A 15,016-nucleotide genomic window follows, 5' to 3' on the forward strand; every position below is an offset into this window, starting at 1 on the left:
AGTCAATACACACACACCCCTTGTTTGTAGATCCAGTGCCCCAGCTTTTTGTTGGAATCCCGGCAATGAACAGCAGATCACTAGCACGCTGCCTCTATGTCCACATCATACAACCACGCTTCTCACGTATCCCAGCCACGGATTATTACCCACACTTTAAGACCTTCTTGTATAATCGATGGCAATCTTTTTGGTCAAGCCTCCGCACTAATAAATTACATTCTGTAAAACTATCAATCTCCTCCTGGTCAGCTCCATTTCATCGGAACAGACGTTGGGAGACTGCTCTCGCCCGATTACGCATTGGCCACACCCGTCTAACACACTCCTATCTGATGTCACAATCTGATCCACCCTTATGTTCCTTATGTAATGTTCCCCTTTCAATCCCACACATCCTATTGTCGTGCCCACGTTTTGAAACAACCCGTACCTCTGCTTTCCCCCACCTATCCTCCCTTCACCAACCTCCCAACCTATCAGACATCCTTACAGAATCCCACACTTTCTGCTTCAACAACCTATTCTCTTTCCTCAAACACATACATATCCTTCATATAATCTAACTCCTTACCACACCCGACCCTAACCCTTTCACTCACCAATTCCTTTGCCCAGCTTAGACAACTAATCACTAACTCAACCACCCTTCCCTAACATTAACTATAGTGCTACATGACCTTAGATGTCTAGCACATTTCTCTTGCTTTTAACCATTAACCATTAACCATTAGCCTGTCTAATAAGGGTCTCCTTTTAGTTCTGAGCAGAACTTGCCCAACCTACTAATGTTGAATGTTAGGCAAGCTCAATATTGCCTAATGATATTACTTGATAATATTTGCTTAGGAGAAAGATTTAATACTGAGTAAACTGCAGGCATACCTATAGTTATGCCATCCTATGCCCACTGGGGTGGTAGTGTTAACCATGGTAAAAAATGGGCTCTGATCAAAGTGAACTCCCTTGTTCACCATTATTGCCCCCGTTACTGCCTGTGGTGTAGCAGAACATTAAAGCAGCCATAGGCTGCCCCAACAACCCCCCCCCCCCCCCGCCTTGAGCCTTGCCTCTACATTTCTCTTCTCCACTCCACCTGCTATGCAGGTGATTGCAAAGACCGAGTTCTGTAGGTCAGTAAACTTGACTTCTTGGAGGGGGTCACTCACTGGGGGAGGGGGGGGGGCTTCACCCCAAAGCCCCCACTTCAATATACTTGAATAAACGGCTAATTTGACATGGTACAAATCTTTAACCATATACCCAGGGACTCTGGGGGTGAATACATTTGCTTGCTCGCTCGCTCGCTCTCTACCATGCCATCTCTACAAATCTTTTGCTCTATTTAGATCAGCCAAATGATATTTTTTGACTTGGCTATGATTGCTCCTGTTTTGTCTTTTGCATTCAAAACTTAAGCTATAGAACTGTCAACCCTGACGGATCTCTGGCAACCCCATTCCTAGCCCTCAATACTTGCAGTGAAACCATCTCCAACAAATTGCTATCTAACAAACTGGTCAGAGTGGGGAGAGGACTTGTTTGCCTGCCTCATGGACATTGCCACAATTTTCAGTAGGTATGACCTTTTTAATCCTTACCTAGGATAATCCCACCCTGCCTGACCATAACCTCCCCTTCAGTGTCAATTTTTGGAATTTAGTACAGCCTGCCAAAGGCGGCTGTTCCACAGCCCAATACCCTGTGCCTAACTTGGTCATGACCAATAGAATTGCTCTGCAGTCGTGCATACCAACTGTGGCAGCCCCCATAATGTATTTTATAGGGGCTGCCCCACCTACAAGTAGAGTCTGTGGTATCATCTCTCAGATTCAGGCTTTGCCTTGCTCTATGTGAAATCGGACAAGAAGCATATTGACAAGATTTCTCTTGGTCCCTACTCCAGTAATGTTGTTTGCTCTGCCCTTCCCCCTCCATCCCAAGACGTTCCTACACTCTCCCCTATACCTATCCCTCATACACCTTGCTTCCCTACTTCTACCTCCTACTTTCACCAATCAAATTCAAAGTCTCTCAACTCCCCCAACCAACTCCAATAGACTTCAGAATACTCAACTATCTGATAAAGTCCCAAATTGACACCAAAATCCCTTATCTACCCTCCAATTCCACAACTCCCAGTCACCTCATCTGTGACTGCTGATATCCATCCTCCTTGTATTCCCCTTGCACCCCTTCCTTCCTTCCTTCCTTGCTGCTGTTTGTCCTCCTCCTCTTCCTCCCTCTAAACACAGCCCACCTCCCCCAGCTCCAGCTCCACCTACATTAACCCTTCCTCCCCATCCCCACTATCTCTTCCACTCCTTCATGTCACAACTATGCCCTCCACCTCCTGATACCCCCCTGATACTACACCACCTCCCCCCATTCCTTTTTCTCACCCTCTAGTTCCTTCCCCTTCAAATTCTCCAATGTACTGTAACTTTTCTTTCTTTTCTTACATATCCTTCTATACCAATTCCCAACTACCATTTTATCTTCCTCCACACTTCCTTTGTCTCAACTATACTTATCCATCAGAAAACATGCTATGCAAGGACCAGTGCTTTGAAAGGGAGGTATAACACAGTTATTCGCATATTTCTTCACCTGGGATCAGTTATTCAGTCTACGTCTCCCCTTCCCACCCCATTTACTTAGTTGCCTTAAACTCTAATTTCCCAACTCCAGTCACCTTTCCTTGTAGTTGATTTTTATTGCTTCCACATTTTGGGGGATTCTTTCAATACCTCTCATGTCTGATCCCTAAACACTTCCTCTCCACAACTTACCTTACTCTTAATTCAGATTGGCCCCCACACTTTTTCATGCCTTGAACCCTCTCATTCTCTCCATTTAGATTTCCCATTGGTCAGTTCTAGACCACTTTCCCAATAGTGACCACTTTACTTCACTCAACCCCTGTCCCCCTTCTCATTCAAAGTGCTTAGCTTAGCTGAAACGGGGCACCTCTAAATCAGCTATCTGCCCTTATCTCTGTTAAAAAAAAGCAACTACCTGTCTTCATCATATAATCCATAATAGTAAAGCAACTAGCTGGTGATATTTTCCTTAATCACATCTACATCCATTTCAGCTGTTTTGCAATGGATCCATAAACTATCAGGCAAACACTCCCCCCCCCCCCCCATCCCTCTTCCATATTCAAGATACTCTCATCTCTGATCCACTAATGAACTAGGTGACTATTTAAGCCAGGTCAATGGAAGAGAAGTGTGGAGAAAGGCGAGAACCACTATTAAGACCGTCAGAAAACACACCTCCATCATCATCCACCTTATCCTCTACGGAGTCCTTACAGTGCTGCCTTACAGTTGTGCCACAACACCCATGAAGTCCCCGATGGTATTCACTACCATATGCTTCAACACCATTCACCTTCCTTTTATCCTTCCTATTTTCAACCACATATGGACGTCGGGATTTTCCTTCCCATCGGTGAGCTCTTATCCTCCCTTCTTGAAACCCAATAGATCAGGTGCCCTCCCTCAAGATTACCACCCCATTGCTCTAACTAGAAGTTTGTGCAAACTACATCATCCTTCCCTCAGTTTACAGGTGTCCCACAAGGCAGTGTGCTCAGCACCACCACATTCCTTCTTGCTATTATTGACATTGTCTCAGTTATACCACCAAGAGCCTGGTCGTCACAATATATTGATGATTTAACCATCTTTACCAAAGGCACATCCATACCAACTCTCCACCAGTCTGCAATGTCCTGAATATCTTCCTGGGCCACTAACCATGGTTTCACTTGTCTCTCGTAAACATGTAGGTTCCCAACCAACACTCTTCTTGTATGGCACTCCACTCCAATACCCTTCTCTCTCACTCCAATGCTATGCTATGCTATGCTCGATTCCACCAACTTTCCCTCGCCAAACTAACTATCCTGTGATCCCTGTTTCCTACCTTTGCTTCTCCATGTTTGCCTGTTCCTTTTTCCATTCGCATGGATACCCCCTCCTCCCATTCCCCCTTTCCCCATTTCCGACCTCTTCCATTTTCTGTCCATTCCGTTCCTCCATGCCTTATACCTTACCCCCATATTTGTTACTCTGTTTTTCATGCCCCACCAAAGTCAGATATCTCTCCCCCTGTACCTCTGCTTTCCTCCACCTATCCTCCCTTCACTGACCTCCCAACCAATTAGACATCCTTATGGAATCCCACACTTTGTTCTCCTTCCTCAGATGCATATACACACCCTTCACTTGATCTAATCCCTTTACCTAATCCTACCTTAATCCATTCACTCATCAACTCCTTTCCCCATCTTTAATTTTTCCAATATTATTCTAGATTGTTGATGTATAGCAACTAACTACTAGCTCAACTGTCCTTTACTACCCTTTACTATACTTTTCTATAGTGCTACATTACCTTAGATGTCTAGCACATTTATTTTTCTTTTAACCATTAACCATTAACCCACAGTACTAAACCTCTGGATACTACTTCCTTTTTCATTCAACCCTATCCCTCTATCCCCTACCTCTACAAACCTCTCCTACACTTTGGCCCAGCCAAATAAAGGATTCTTCATGATCCCCTCTACATACCACTACTCCACCCCTACTCTGGTAATTTTCCTCCTCCAGCAATGTCAACAAAAACAAATGTGCAAAAATTAATTTCACAGCTGCCCTGATTGCGCCTACCTCTTAAATCACCTCTGAAACCCAAGCTAAAGCATTATGAACCTAAACAGACTTCACTGTCAAATCCATTCCTGCCCAGCCTCCTCCCTCCAATATTTGCAATCTCCCATCTTTCTGGCAAACTGCCCTATCTGACAAATTTGTCTGATTATGAAGATTTACTCGCCTGCCTCATGGCCAATGTATTGGCACAATGCTACAGAAAGGCCTCCTAGAAGCCATAAAACCCCACCAATATTGCCAATATTACTTTCCACTGACATGACCCTTAATGTTTATATTGGTGAGGGTCCCTCCCTGTCTGACCATATCACCCCCCCCCCCTGTAAATGTCTTGTTGGTGTTGAGGCAACCTTACTTACCATTTTTCCCAATGCCCCATGTGCTCAACCAGGTGATAATTGATCAAGCTCCCATAATGAATTTTACAGGGGCTGCCCTGTCTACAATTTTGAGTGAGGTGGAAATTCAGATTCAAACTAATAGAGAACCTTAACAATAATATACAAATGACTTAAAATCCGAAAGTGGAATATATGCTGCAATTAGCAAACGAGGAGAAAGTTTGCAGTAAATATCGATGCTGTTGGAGGGAGATTTCCCAGACTGCAGACAAAGTGATAAACATTGAAAATTGATAGTTTGTGATACTTCCTCACCTTTTCTGATTGGAAACTTTGCCTAGTTGTTTTTGGACATTGTTAGAAGAGGATAGTTTTGTTGGAGTTTTGGGATGGGGAGGGGGGGGTAAAAAAAATTGATCCCACTTTTCGGGGCTAAAACGAATACTCAAAAGATATCTAGAGGTAAAAGTAGTTGAGGAAGAGGGAGCAGTTTCGAGAAAATACTCCGGAAAGGTGGGTGGACAAAGAATGAATAGTAGTAATAAGGGAGAAGATGAAGACTGGAGGATGGGATGGTGCGGATGATATTGGGAGAAATATTAGATAGACGGTAACCAACAAGATTTGTTATCTAACACTGCCATTATCTTTGACTTAGCTTACACCATATTTTCCTATAGCAGATTACACTATGATCATAACTACCACCATTACCGCAAATCGTGCGAATGTAAAATGCAGCCCAGACTTCGGATTAAGATGTCTAACTTATATATTAACCATACCCAACTTCTGCAGTTCAGTAAAAAAAAAAAAAAAAATCAAATCAAATCTATTACAGGGGGTTGTTGATCTAATGTACTATACATTAGTCTTACAGCTGTTCAGGATAGTATGGCATTGAAAGATTAGAAGGTGAGTAAATTGGCAAAATGGGCAAACAGATAAAGAGCAGTTTCAGAAGAAATGTCAGGAAGGTTAATGATAAATGATTACAAAGCAAAATAAATGTGCTAGACATCAAAGGTTACACAATTTAGGATAGTATGATACTGAAAGGGGCAAAGAGGGTTAAGGTAGAGAGGGTCAATAAATGGGCTAGGGTAGGGTTTAACAATGGTGATTTGATCAAAGTTGTTAAAGGAATATGTGGAATTTTGCAAGGATTATTGTGGGGTAAGGTAAAGATTAACAAAAGGAGAAAGGCAGTTTAAGGGTAATCAAATCTATTTCAGGAGAAATGTTGGGAAGAAAAGCCAGGAAAGGGTGTTGTGACAATGTTGCATGTGTATCAGGGGGAAGTGGAAGGGATAGTGTGGAAGGAATGGGATAAAGCAGGGGTGAGGGAGGGAATGGGAGAAAGGGGTGTAGGGGAATTGTGAGCAGGATAATTAATGTCGGCAGCTACCGAGTATAGAAGAAATGGGAGCAGAAAGACTGGACAATTGATGAGGTGTAGGGATTTAGATTTAGATTTAGTGTTGAATGTCTTCAAGAGTTTCTGAAGTGGATTTGGATGTGCAGGTCTGAGAAACAAAGGTTTTATTATGAGGGGGGAAAGAAGAGATAGGTACCTGAGGGGTAGAGGAAGAGGTAGGGGTGGAGGAGAGAATGTGGTAGGAGAATATGGGGTGGAATGTTTAGATTGTCTGCTACGGGTAGAGCAAGGAGGGGGATGGGTAGGATTCGGAGTACTGACAAAGATTATTGGGAAAGAATGGGGTAGGAGATGGAGGAGGAAAAGATACAGAAACATTTTGGAGGAAGGAGGCAGTGAAGGGTAGCACTGGAGTAGTAAGAAAAACCTAACACAGACTTGTGGGTAGGGCAGCTCCTATAAATACATCATGGGAGCCACCACATCTGGCACACTGTTTTGTGCAAAGCAGTTTGATCGACCATGACCAGGTTGGGCACATAAGGACATTGGGCTATGGAGCAGCAATGTTTGGCAGGTTGGCCTGGTCAATAATTCTGACAGTTCAGGAAGAGGTATTGAGGGAGGGATGAGGCTGTGCAGGAATGTGTTTGCTAGTGAAGTCTATGAGGGTTGATAATGCTTTAGATTAGGATTCATATGTAACTGGTGGCAGGAAGGAAAGGGATTGTAGAAGGGATTAGAGAAAATCTATCTCATTTGACTGGTCTAAACAGAATTCAAAATGGATAGAGACATGTGGAAGAAGGAACAGTGTTGAGTGGTAGTACTGCAGAGAGATGGAGAATAAGGCAGCATAGAAGTAATAAGGGAGGAAGGGGTAGTAGATGAAGAAAGCTGTGGGGGAGAAGATAAAGTAGAGGCTGTTAAGTAGGAGGCATGTTTTCAGGAGGTTGAGAAATGACCTCTGAGGTGATAGTTGGCATTCAGGGGGGGGGGAGTAGTAGTAGTGTTCAGAACTGTGGTCAAAGGAGAGCCTGGGGTTAGAGAACATAGAGAATTTAAGACAATGGGATAAGTAGATAAAGGGGTATAACTGTTGGGAAGAGAAACAGTCTACTTCTGAGGATCCCCTTTAGGGGCAAGGGCTAGACAATTAAACAGGGAAATACTGTGCCCATCACTTCCCAAGACTGGCAGAAGTCAACATTTTGTCCTTTTGGAACAGTTCTCACACTTTAGGAAGTAGATAGTAGAAGGAGTTGGAGTGCTAAATGAAACAAGTTGTGGACTGAGGCCCAAAGCTGGAGTGATCATAGCACTGGGTCCCAGTCTCCATATCCTATGGCCCCCCCCCCCGGCAAAAAATCGGGGGGAGGGTGTTAATAAAAGGTCGTCTTGTGTATCCATGAAAGAGCAAAAGGGATAAAGGAAGGTGGATGAAGCAGGGGAATGGACTGTGTTAGAGGGACGAAGGGGTGTAGGGAGAACATGAGCAGGTTATGTTAGCAGTCACTAAGAGTAGAAGGAATGGGAGTCGAGAGACGAGATGTAGGTATGATATTTTTTAATGTATCCAGAGTTTGAAATGGAGTTGATTAGGGAGGTCTGAGAAATGAAGGTTCAAAAGGGAGAGCAAAGGGGATACATGTCTGCGGGGTGAAGGAAGAGGTATAAGTAGGAGAGGATTGAGTAGATGAAGCGGAATGTTTAAGTTTGTACACTCCAATCTCTGGTTCAATCTAGAAGCAAAGTAATTTGGGAGGGAGGGGTTAAAAGTTGGGAATGTAAGGGGGAAAGAAGGAAGAGGAACTGAAGATTTAGAAACTTTAAGGGAATAGGAGCAATGCAAAGGACAGCATTGGAATAGGTAGCAAGGAGAAACCTGGCCTTGGAATCCGAGGACTATTACCTCTAACACTAACTTGTAGGTACGGTAGCCCCGATGAAGTATTTTATTTATTCATTTATTTGATTAATATTTTCTGCAGCATCAACATCTAAGGTCATTAGTGGCATATTCAAAATATAGTGATGGGGTGGGGCTTGGGGTCAAAACCCCCAAGAGAGGTTTTTGGTTCAATAAGGTGATGTTTATGAATTTCCAGAATTGTTAATGGTAAAAACAAATATGCCAGGTCATAGCATTACAATAAAGTATTGTAGCAAAAATAGATAAAACGATGATAAAATGATTTGGGTAAGTGGACAGCAAGGGATAAAAAAAAAAGTTGGGGTGAGGGCTGAAGTAAAAGGTAGGGGCGATCCCTTATATTGGACCTTAACCCTGCACCCCTAGCTCCTATATTTGTTGTAAAAAAAAAAAAAAAAAGGTGAAGCAGAGTTTGAATCAGATTATTTATTTATTAAAATTTTCTACTTCATAAACATCGAGGGTCATTGGTGGCATATGTAATTATATTTTTGTATCTGAAATGATTAAAACTTTAAACCTTTAATAAGATTATTTATATTTCATAAAAAACATTACTTTATATTTGAAACTATGAAAGACTATGAACAGAATCATAATCCTCATATATTTTAAAAAATACATGGTTCTTTGTAAATATCTAGTCCGCGTTTCCTTAGATGCTATGGCATCTATGGCATATAGCAGGGGGGATCCAGACATGAGCCATCTGTGTGTCAATCTTAGGTGCCTTATTCGGGTTCTTGTTAGCACTACCACTACTTCTCTGTGACCAGGATCATCTTTAATAATTCTTAGCTTATTAGGGGATTTATTTTTCCATTGGTTTCTCCATTTGTCTTTTAACCCAATGTCAGTGGTTTTATGTACTGTCCCCTTTAGATTTTAGTGAGTTTTGCTACATACTCAGTGTACTCAGCCAGCAGTTGGCCCTAGTGACCGATCCTGATTTGCCCATTCTTTGAATTGGTAGGAAAATCAGTTTCTTTCTAAAACTTTTAATATTGTTATCATTCTTAGTGATATTATGATTATTAAGTTATTAATGTTTTAATAACATCAAAGACAATAAAATAGAAATGAAGCTTTCAAAAAATGAAGGAAAAGCGTAAACAGATGAGATAGGTAAGACTAATAGCCGACTCCTTGGTGACTAAGCACTCATTGAGTCATCTATGTGTAAAGACAATGATAAACTTTTATTACATGGCATTGTAGTCTTGCCACTCGATGACACTGGGTTAACGATTCTTTAATCTGGGGCTTCAGGTCTGAGTTTTGGAGAGGGAAATCAAAGGCAGTGGGAAGGGAAGCAGCAGCTTTGGCTTTTTTACCTGCTAATTCATTTGCAGAGATGACATTAATTGGACCCAGCACAGGATGATCTTTTTCATGATGATACAAGTGATAGCCAAGCCAGCATTTCTCTTTACTACTGGGTGGGAGTAGTTTAAACTTTCAACAGCTTGTAATGCACTGCTAGAGTCAGAGAATATCACAACTATCAATTTTCAATGTTTATCACTGACTGCAGTCTGCAGTAAATATCGATGCTGTTGGAGGGAGATTTCCCAAACTTTCTCCTCGTTTGCTAATTGCAGCATATATTCCACTTTCGGATTTTAAGTCATTTGTATATTATTGTTAAGGTTCTCTATTAGTTTGAATCTGAATTTCCACCTCACTCAAAATTGTAGACAGGGCAGCCCCTGTAAAATTCATTATGGGAGCTTGATCAATTATCACCTGGTTGAGCACATGGGGCATTGGGAAAAATGGAAAGTAAGGTTGCCTAAACACCAACAAGACATTTACGGGGGGGGGGGGGGTGTATGGTCAGACGGGAGGGCCCCTCACAATTAAACATTAAAAGGGTCATGTCTGAAAGTATAAAAGTAGGAAAAAGGAAAACTGGAAAGTGGTAATATGGAAAAAGTGGTCTAAGATGACCAGTGAAATCAAAATGAAAAAGGGGGAAAAGGAGGGGTCAATGCATAAAAAAGATTGCTGGTTATCAAAGGTGTGGGGCGATCTGAATTTAGAATTAAGGTCAGCGGGAGAAAGCGCTCTGGGTCGGCCTGGGGATTTTGTGATAGAACCCCCCCTGAGTGTGGCGGCAGTTAAAGCCCAACTATGGAAAGGGTTAAAGTTTAAAAATTAGATTTTTCAAAGCCAAATCAATGTGGGGGGAAGGGGAAAAAAGTAGACTGAAACACTATCCACGTGAAGGAAATACGGAAAACTTGGGGGAAATTGGTTTGAAAGGGAGGTTGACAAAAAGGTGTCTTGATTGAAAAGTTGGATGAGACATAAAGGGAAAGGGGGGAAAAAGACAAAATGAAATTGGGGTTTGGGATGGGGGAGTGTAAAAAAGGTCTCTTGAAGGCATAAAATAGATGGGTTTTAAGAGGAAAGATTGACGAAGGTCGGTCTATGGTAGGGAAAAACCGCAAAATTTTCCCAAAGAAGGATATTATACTTTACGATATGATTGTTACTTTTTGGAGATTGAGGGGAACAGCTAGGGGGGGGTAAGCCCCAGGGGTTCGGGAATAGAGGTGGGAGTTGGTTTCTACTGGGAGGGGTATTAGGGGATGGAGGGTCTGGGGAAGGGGATACTTGTGACAAAGGATACGTGTCACCCAGGAGGGGTGGAGGGATAGGGGGGATGGTGGGGGTTAATGTGGGCGGGGTTGGGGGTCGGGGGAGAGGGGCTGTGTTGGGTGGGGGGTAGGAGGATTGGTGTAGGGGGATTTTTTTAGGGGGAGGAGGATATCACAGTTTTTGGGAGTGTGGAAGGAGCAGGAGTTGGAAGATTTGGGGTTGAGTGTGTTTTCTTTATAATCTTAAATATTTTCAATAGTTTTTTTCTGGGGGTTGGTGGGGGTTTTGGGGGATAAAGGATTTCTTGGGGGGGGGGAAAAAGAGGGCTGGTGTCTCAAACATGGGACAAAGGAAGGTGGAGTATTGTGGGGTGGGGGAAGAGGGGGTGAACGTTTGTTCTCCTGTTAGGGTAGGCGAGTAGGGAGAGGGAGTTTTTGGGGTTGTGGGGGTGATTGAAATTCTGTAGTAGAGTTTGGAGTGTCTGGTTTTAGGATGGAAAAAAGAGTTTGACGGGGGAAAGGTGGAGGTGGGGAAGGGGGGGGGTTAGATGTAGGGGGGGGTTAGATGTAGGGGGGGGGGTTAGGAGAATTGGTAGAGTGAGCAGTATTACTGAGTAAGGATAAAGAGAAACCCGTCGACGTGCTTCTTGTTGGCTTAAAGTAGTGTGAGTCCAATTTTAACTGAGAGTTGTCCCTCAACTAAAATTTGTGGGGGGGACAGCCCTTTTAAATCATTATGGGGCCGCCACGTTGGCCTTTTGGGGTGATTGTGCAGGCATTTTGATGGGGATGGCCAGGTTGGGACTTGGGGGGCATCTGGCTGTGGAACGGCAATTTTTGGCGGGGTGTCCTAGACGCCAACAGTTTTGGCATGACGGGAGGGGGTTTGGTAGGGACGAACGGGAGGGATTCCCCTTCAGTAACTTAAAAGGGGGGCCCTTCTACGGGGGGAATTTTTTGGCTATGTTAGTAGCTTCTTTCGATACCTCTGGGGGGAAGGGAGTAGCTTTGCACTGATGTTGCCATGTCAGTGAGACGAAGTAGATTTTCCCCACAATCTGACCAATCTTTGTCATAGATTGGGCCTTCGCGGGGAGATTGAAACTGTTGGGTGAAGTTTTGGGGGTTGGAGGGGGTTCTGCAAGGAGGGGGTTACCATATGGGTCTTTTTTATTTGTTAATGCTATAGCTTGGTTTTCGGATTTTACCGTGAAAGACGGGAGGGGTGGGGCGGTAGAAAGAGAACCTATTTTTTTTTGAGCTTTGTTGGAAGGAAGGGTTTGTCAGATAGGGAGTTTGGGGGAGGAATCACGAAAAATGGGTCCCTTTTTGCTGCACTGAAGGGGTATTCAAAATTTTTTGTAGAAAAGGGGTATAGAAGGGCGGGGGCGTGACGAAGATGGAGTAGTTTGAGGGAGGTTTTTTATGGGGGTGGGAAAAAAGGCGGGAAAGGTATTAAAAAGGGAGGATGGGGGGGTTGTGTTGGAGGTTGTGGGGGTAGGGGTTTTTAAATTTGGCTTGCGGGGGAGAGGGGGAAATGTTCCTTAAGGGTTGTACTAGTAGGTATTGATGAGGGGGTATTTATTGCAGTGGTAAAAGGAGACCCGGGGGTCGGGGAAATGGGGTGGGTTTACATTTTTGGGGGGCTATTTGAAAAGGGGGGCAAGCCTCATTCCCCCTAATAGGGGAAATAAGTTTTCATTACTGGCCAGGGAAAGCCTGGTTATTTTTGGGGAAAAAAACAGTCCCCCTCGGGGTCCCCTTGGGGGGGTAAGGGCAGAAAACAAAACGGAATCCCGTCCCCAGGCTCCCTCGGGCCCGTTCAGAACGGGCAAAAGCAGCCTTTCATCCTTTCGCACGGCTCCACCCCTTAGGAGGTGGATGGAGAAGGGGTTTGGGAAGGGGGCAGAAACGAAAGGGGGGAAAAGGAAAATAAAGACCATGCAAAATTTGTTGAGTCGAGGGCCCCAGTCCCAAGGTTGGGGGGTTCCCCATCTTGGTCCCCGTCTCCGCCCCCTAACCCCCCCCCGACACAACGGGGAAGGGGTTGGGGGGGAATAGGCTAATGAAATATCTGTACCATAGATTTTTATTTTAAAAATTAAAAAAAAACAAGCTCCACACTCCCTTTTAATCGTAAATATCCTTTGGCATTTAAACTTATTGTTATCTTTGATTTTTATTGTACAAATAACAATAAGCAATCCCCTGTCGTTCAATCTTTTCCCTCAGGGAGTCTCACATCCCCCCCCCTGCCTGCTGCAAAAAGAACCCTGAAAGAGAATTCAAACTTTATTAATTAATTTTTAACTACAGTTTACTTTTTTTTTTTTTTTTTTTTTTTTTTTTACTTACTAGAAAGGGAAGAGTTATAGATATCTAGGGTACTTTTAAGTCCGAAAGTACTGCCAAGTGAGGCATCGCCCAGGAAAACGAGGCTTTGGGGAAACTCCAAACGTTGGGAAACTCTCGAATGGAAACTAACGGAACTATGTCTTGAACACCTGCAGAAGTAAAAAAATACATCAAACTTTTTCCCTACTCTTACAGAGGCTTAAAAAATTTATACAAATCCATGTTTTTCTAAAAAACCCAACCTTACCGCCTTTTGTATTTAATTTTTTTTTCCTTGCATTTTGGTTTTGCCTTTTTTTTCTGATAAAGTAAAGAACTTTCCTTTAATTTTCTTAATTCAGAAAAATGCCCCAGGTCACATGTTCCCCTAAATTCTTGAACAAGGGGGAACGGAAAAAAGAGTTATAATAATATACATACATCTTGTTCTAAAATATAACGAGTTTGTATATTTCCTTTTGCCATTTACCTTTTTTTCGCATAACCAGAGATCAATTGTGAGGGGCCATGAAAAGGACACAGTATCATTTGCGCCATCAAAAATTTTACCAAGAGCAAAAACCAACCCTTCATCTCCCTGAAAATTTTGGGAAAAATTTTGGGACCCAAAAAATAAAATTTAAAATTTTATTTAAGTTCGAATTTTAAATTACCAGGTCAAATCGAGTGTTGAAACACTATAGGCAGTATCTAGAGACCAAAACACATCTAGCATTGTTATTTTAAATTTAAAACCACTGAATTTTGTTGTTGGAGCAGTATTCAATCTGGAAAAAAAAAAAGTAGTAGTCAACTTGTGATTAGACAAAACTTGTTAAAGTGTACACTTAATTACACCAAGATCTTAGCATCTAATTAAAAGGGTTGTTTTAGATCCAGGGCAAAAAACACAGGGTATCTGATGATAATGTAAACTATTTTTGTCATATTATTAGACAGTTTTTCCTATTACACTAGGTGTCAAATTGTAACCCCATGGGGTTAAAGGGATAGCCCCAAAACCCCCAACTTACCAGAAAATTTCACCTGCCTCCCCCTGTAGGTGCCACCCTGGTGGTAAGGTTTTTTATCTGCAAAAATTCCTAGTCTGATCCCTGTGGGGAGGTCCGTTTCCCATTGTTTTGCAAAACTTTACAGTACTTGATCCACCCTTTGGGAAAACTAAAAGGGAATTTTTAACCAATTAAAAAATAGCCTTTATTAAGTTTTCTGTTTCAGAAAATGTTTGATATTCCTGCTTATTATCGTGCCTTTTATAAACCCCCCTGTATGAAAATGAAAGCAGAGTTTACATCCCTTCATCTGGTATTTCCGTTTCATCAACCTGTAAAAAGGTTGAAATTAAACCTTTTTTCCTAAAAACAGACTTCATTTTTATCTGAAAATTTTCCTACTTCATAGGTGCATATGCAAAGGGCATCGCAATGTAGTCACTGCAATCCCGCACAGCCAAAACTGATGAACCTCCAAAAAGTTTCCCCAACTCATTTTTCCAGAAAGGATATAGCCTTTTGTTTATTCTTTCAATAATGGTAGTTTTTAAAATTCGAAAAATTTCAGAATTTTAGTTAATAAAAAAAAACATATTGAGGGGGGGGAGGGAGAGCTTTACTTCCACGGAGAGTAGCTTGTTAACTGGAATTGACAAAGTCAATTTTTTGGGTTTAATAAGCGGTCATTCTGCTTTAAAGTTTCCTTTTGGCCGAGGCCCCATATCG

At 42.5% G+C, this 15,016-nt stretch overlaps 1 protein-coding gene across 1 annotated transcript in view; it reads right to left on the bottom strand.

The window, feature by feature from the left end:
• LOC119575900 overlaps nt 1–15,016 on the bottom strand; it is an 80,804-nt gene that overhangs the window by 56,402 nt on the left and 9,386 nt on the right. The window lies entirely within an intron of this gene.

Source organism: Penaeus monodon, chromosome 8 (genome assembly GCF_015228065.2).
Source record: "Penaeus monodon isolate SGIC_2016 chromosome 8, NSTDA_Pmon_1, whole genome shotgun sequence".
NCBI classification, from domain to species: domain Eukaryota; kingdom Metazoa; phylum Arthropoda; class Malacostraca; order Decapoda; family Penaeidae; genus Penaeus; species Penaeus monodon.